This window comes from Hemitrygon akajei, chromosome 10, assembly GCF_048418815.1.
Source record: "Hemitrygon akajei chromosome 10, sHemAka1.3, whole genome shotgun sequence".
NCBI lineage: Eukaryota > Metazoa > Chordata > Chondrichthyes > Myliobatiformes > Dasyatidae > Hemitrygon > Hemitrygon akajei.
This window is the reverse complement of record NC_133133.1, coordinates 55982427-55988722: the sequence shown is the minus strand read 5'-3', so window position 1 is coordinate 55988722 and position 6296 is coordinate 55982427.

Here is a 6296-nt window from a genome sequence, read left to right as displayed (position 1 = left end):
CATCCACTAGATGCAATGATTTATATCAGTATATAAATTAACAGATTAGAAAATTCAAAACTATATGAAGACTGTGGAGCACATCTTCCAAAGATACAGAAGGTCATAAGACATCAGTAGTATCTTAATACGTGAGTCTGTTTATTTTTCATCCTGTGAATGAATTTGGTAAATAATCAGGACAAAAGTCTGTGTGAACAATTTTGTTCCCAACATCAGTAATACTTGCCATTTACAATAGAGCGTTGGCATATCACTTAGGTGCATTATATTGATTCATTTCACTACTTTGGAACATTTTTGTAATACTCAATTATTAACAGCCAAATAGGATATTGTGGACTACGGGAGAAATGGAGACAGGCTAACCCTTATAGATATCAATGGATCTGGGGTTGAGAGGATGAACAGCTTTAAGTTCCTCAGCATAAATATTACTGAGGATCTCACGTGGTCTGTACATACCGGCTGTGTGGTGAAAAAGGCACATTAGCGCCTCTTTCACCTCAGACAGTTGAAGAAGTTTGGTATGGCCCCCCAAATTCTAAGAACTTTCTATAGGGGCATGATTTAGAGCATCCGGACTGGCTGCAGCACTGCCTGGTATGGGAACTGTACTTTCCTCAATCGCAAGACTTTGCAGAGAGTGGTGCGGGCAGCCCAGCACATCTGTAGGTGTGAACTCCCCACTATTCAGGACAATTACAAAGAAAGGTGTGTAAAAGGGCCTAAAGAATCACGGGACCTAAGCCACCCCAACCACAAACCGTTCCAACTGCTACCTTCCGGGAAATGGTACTGCAGCATAAAAACCGGGACCAACAAGCTCCAGGATAGCTTTTTCCACCAGGCTATCAGACTGCTTAATTCATGCTGACACAACTGTATTTCTGTGTTATATTGACTATCTTGTTGTTCATTATATTTATTAGAAATTACTATAATTGCACATTGCACATTTGAACAGAGATGTAAAGATTTTTACTCATGTATATGAAGGATATAAGTAATAAAGTCAATTAAATTCGAAAGGAACTATAGAACCTGTAGGGAAGTGATAGGAAATTCATACTAGTGATATTTAAAGCAAACTAGTAGACCTATTTAATTGCAATAAAGCTAAATGAGTGGTTCAATAGAATGTAGCTGACAATCATAGTTCATACTCTATGTTATCTGTTCTAGTGCTTAACCTTGAGTGTACCTTTCAGTTTCTTCATTTACAGGTTAGTTGAATTACCATTTTCAGTCAACTTTGTTTATTGTTCTCAATGTATTAGTTTTTGATATGCATCTAATGAACTGTTTGAAACTGTGCAATCCACAAACTAGTTAAAAATGTAATGTAGTCCATATAGAGTTAAGTAACAATTTCTCCGTATAGTTCAAGCATTTCCTAACCATGACTTGTGGAGCACTGCATGCCTAATTGCAGTTTTCAAGTTAGTTGCGACTCACACAATGCTTTCATATTGCATCCATTTGATTTGAAGGTTGCTAACTGCACATCTGTGACTTAGAACATACCAATTTCTTCAGATATACCAAAAGAGTCTTGTAGCTTTAAATCCATATTTTTATTAGAATAGATATTAAGTTATTGATATTTAAATTTAAAATATCAATTGTTTTTAAAACTAAACAATATTAAGAATAAGCCCACTTTCTATCCCTTAAATATTTTGTATATAGAATAATGCAGCATAGTACAGGCCCTTCACCCCAAATGTTTATATAAAAATATATTTATTTCTATTTAGAGATGCAGTGCGAAACAGGTCTTTCTGGCCCAGTGAACCACTTCACCCAGCAATCCACCTATTTAACCCTCCCTAATCACAGGACAATTTACAATATTCTATTATACGAACCATTTCTTCGGAATGTAGGAGGACGAGAAGGACATATGAACTCCTTACAAATGATGTCTGAATTGAACTCCGAACCCTGTAGCTCTTGAGCTGTATAGCTTTGTGCTAACGGCTACGCTGCCATGGAACCCTAAACTTACCTAATTAACCTAACTGTCCCCTTCTACACAATCTATTATGTTTATAATCTTGAAAATACATACATTTAAGGTATATCAAAATATAATTTGATGATAATTACTTGCCTTAATTATTACTTTTTAAAAATTGTCCATAACTCATTCTGTGAGCAATAGCACTGAATTTGAATTTTAAAAAACTTGAGCATACACTTCTCGTTCATTTCACCAAATATATTGTATCTCATATACTAAATTAATGATTTGTGGTGAATAGAAAATCCAAGACTAGAAAATAGCAAAGCCAAAATGTTTTTTTAATTGACTTTTCCACAGCATTAAGCCTGGCTTGATTTCCAGCCTTGATAGCCATTTTATTTTAAAACTGAACATCAATTAGATTTTACATCTGTAGTGGAAATGTTAGCAGATCAATTGTAAAATGTTTAAGTAGTAAATTATTATAGTTGTAAACACAACAAACACTTAAGTAAATGGTGTGCTATTAATTCAGAAATCTTTCATCTATTTATATTTTTGTGCCTCAATTGCACCTTAATTTTAATCATAATGACAAGAAGCAGAAGATATATTTTTGAGATATTTAAATATTTTCCAACTTTTTCATGTTTGATAAAACTGGTCTTTGATTTCATCTGTGTTCCCTAAATTTGAATTACTGAGCAAGCTTAAAAAAAGGCATTAGTGTTATTCTTTGTATATGCTCTCTGGACAGTATTCAAGGAATGTTTCACTATTGTGCAATTATTCTGTGCAATGTGTCTCTTGAATATATTTTATCTTCTATATTAATATTTTGGAATATAAGAGTCATGATGCTACAGGAATGATACTATAACTGATAATAATGACTTGTGTATCAGGATATATCAAGATGATCTTTCTTCATCTGTTCTACTTTGACCTATCAATTATAATGGTATAAAGTGAATAAAGATTTGAAAAATAAAAATCAAAAATCTATCAAGACAAGAAAAAGTAACTTCATGTTGTAGAAAAATAATTAATGAACTTGACATTGTACAATGGTTTTGTGCTCTTTGCATGTATTTAATTAATTCATTGTTACAAAGCTTGTGTGTAATTAGAGAAAAAGAGGAAGATTATTATTTACTATTTTCCAGATTATTTCACAGTCAATTGATTTTAAAGTACAAATACAATACAGTTAAATCTGCCAGCATATTAGGACATAGTGGCATTGCAGAAACTGTAAATGTATGATCAAAACAATTCTCTTGGTACTATTAGTTGAGGGAGGAAGGTAAATTGGATAGTACATTGTTTTCTACCGAAGAATTAATTCTGAGTGTGCAGCCAGACAGTTGTCTTTTTTGCTATTTTCTAGTTTTGGAAATAATCATCTCAAGTCATTCAATGAAGTGCCTTTGAAGTTAAGAACCATATTAGTAAAGGTACGAAAACAAAGTCAATTCATGCATAGCAGTGATTTGTGCACTAAGATGAGTCAGCCTAGATTACACAACTTGGTCAAGAATCCTGAACCTACTGACTTAAGATGAGAGTACTTACTGTCATTAAACAATTGCTCTGTGATTGAATTCTAGAGTACTATTCTTTATATATCACATGAAATTTTCAATTTTCCTTTTGGGTTCGCTGGTGTTGATGTGCTGTTATATCGATATACACAGCTGCATCCAATGCTGTGCAATGCCTAGCTAAGTAGTATTACTGGAGTTTCTGTCTATATGTAACCCAAAGCTTTTGCAAGTACATGTGCTGTATGGACCATTTATACAGAAGAAGGTCTTCATAGTTCTTGAAATGCTTGCTGCAATATTGCCTGAACTTTACCTCTATAAACCTGAATCCCTACAAGAACTTAATACAGCTTTTCCCCAAACTCCATCTCCCCTTGAACATGTGTGCATTGTATGATCCACACCATCAACCACAGTCATCAATCTGCATATTGTCCTCACATTGCCAGCACAATTTCAGGAGCCAACCTTTACCCTGACCAATCTATCAACTTTCTGGCCCTTCTATGGATTCTGAATAAACCTCTGACCTTCTTAACTATTCCTTTCTGATTCTAAATTCACATTTCCCAAATACTCAATCAACCACCTTACTCAACCAACTTCTTCTCCTAAACCAATGAACCTCTCTTCCCTCTTTAAGTAACCTGACCCAAGCTTACCAAATTCCCTTTACAAGCTCCAACAGCAATGTATGCCAGGAAATACTGTACCTCTGGTCTACGGAATTTAATAGAGGTCAATATTTTCAACTGAATTTATCAGTAGTTTATTGTTCTCTGCTGAATGTGTTTAAACAGGCACTTTTCAATTTCCATCAAGGTTGTACTGATCACCTAGCAGAATTCTGGTAGAAAATCATTCAAGATTTCTATAATAACATTGTTAGTGGACTGACTCATTTTAAGCAAAAGAAAAACTAATGGATGCTCACTGGGTCAGGTAGCTTTTGTAAGATAAAGGAATGGTCAATGTTTCAGGTTGACACCTTGCATAAAGACTGGAAGCCACTTGTGTCTCTTGATTGCTGCTCTTTGGTCCCTTCTCTGATCAAAACTAAATCCTTATTTGCATTTTACCATACACTGACTGAACTTCAAGCAGGGTATAAATGTGCATTCTTGGAGACAGGAATGAGGTGAAGCAAAAAACGAGCTGTTGGAGGAACTTGACAGATCAGGCAGCATCTGTAGAGAGAAATTATCTGTTAACATTTCAGGTCGACACTTCAACTGAACTGAAAAATAAAAGGGCAGACAACCAGTATAAAAGGGGAGGGTCTTGGAAGAAATGACAAGCAATAGGTGAACACAAGTGAGAAGGGTTTGATTGGTTGATGAAGTCAGGTGAGGAAGAGAAGTGTGGAGTTAAAATTACATAAAGCTTTCCAAGAGAAATTTAAAGGTCAATGTAAGGGCTTTGTCAATATGCAATATTATTTAACTATTCTGGGAAAAATATTTTGGCTAAGAAAAGCAATGTTTAAGATGTTCCTCAATTGTTCCAAACTATCTCCCAAAATACCAATTTCAATTCCCAATTTGAATATGCACTAATCACCATTTTCCCAGTTGCTCTTTGGAATGTGAGAATAGAAACCCTGGTGTTTCGGAAATTGCACCACCTTGGATCACAAGACCCTGCAGCGGATAGTGAGGCCAGCTGACAAGATCATCGGGGGTCTCTCTTCCATTACACTACACGCTGCATCCACAAAGCAAACAGCATTATGAAAGACCCCACGCACCCCTCATACAAACTCTTCTCCCTCCTTCTGTCTGGGAAAAGGCACCGAAGCATTGGGGCTCTCACAACCAGACTATGTAACAGTTTTTTTCCCCCAAGCTATCAGACTCCTCAATACCCAGAGCCCAGAACCTTACTGCCCTATTGTCTTGTTTATTATTTATGGTAATGCCTGCACTTTACACAGTCTTGGATAGGTCTGTAGTCTAGTGTAGTTTTTTTCTGTGTTGTTTTTTATGTATTTCAGTGTAGTTTTTGTACTGTGTCATGTAACACCATGGTCTTGAAAAACGTCTCATTTTTACTATGTGCTGTACCAGCAGTTATGGTCAAAATGACAATAAAAAGTGACTTGACGTGACCTCAACCTGGAATATAGGCCTTTCTCTCATACCAATATTAATTCCAAAATAAATAAGGAAAACAAACACAGACAAGACATAACAAAAATCCATGCAATTTTACAAATAGCTGAAAAAATGTTGGAATAAACAGCTAATTTCCACAGTTAAAAACTTAAGCAGATGTTCAAAAGAATAAAGAAAATGAAGAGATAGGGCCTCCACACAATCACATAAGAGGCACTGGTTCTTAAATTTAAGAGGTCCTACAACTTTATTTCACACTAAGTAACAGAAACTTACAGTTGGTCGCACCCTCTTCCCTTGGAGAAAAGGATTAATTCAAACATCATCCCAAAGCAAATTTAACAATTACATATGCTCTCACTCACTTATCTCATGCATCTTTTCTCTCTGATTTGGCAAATCAAAATTAACTTACACCTCATGCATTATTTTAAAACTCACAAACAATTCACAGTTTAGAATAAAGACTACCCCAAAAGATCGGGCATTTGCCAAAATATCTTAAATTATAATCAAAGCTATCTTAAAGATATTTTAAACTTTAAAAGAATGCTGGAAGTTATTGGTCATGTGCATGGAAACAGTCTTAATATTCCCACATCAATCAAAATTCCAAAATCTTGTGAGATTTCTCATATTCTAATCTAAGACCTGGATTATATGACC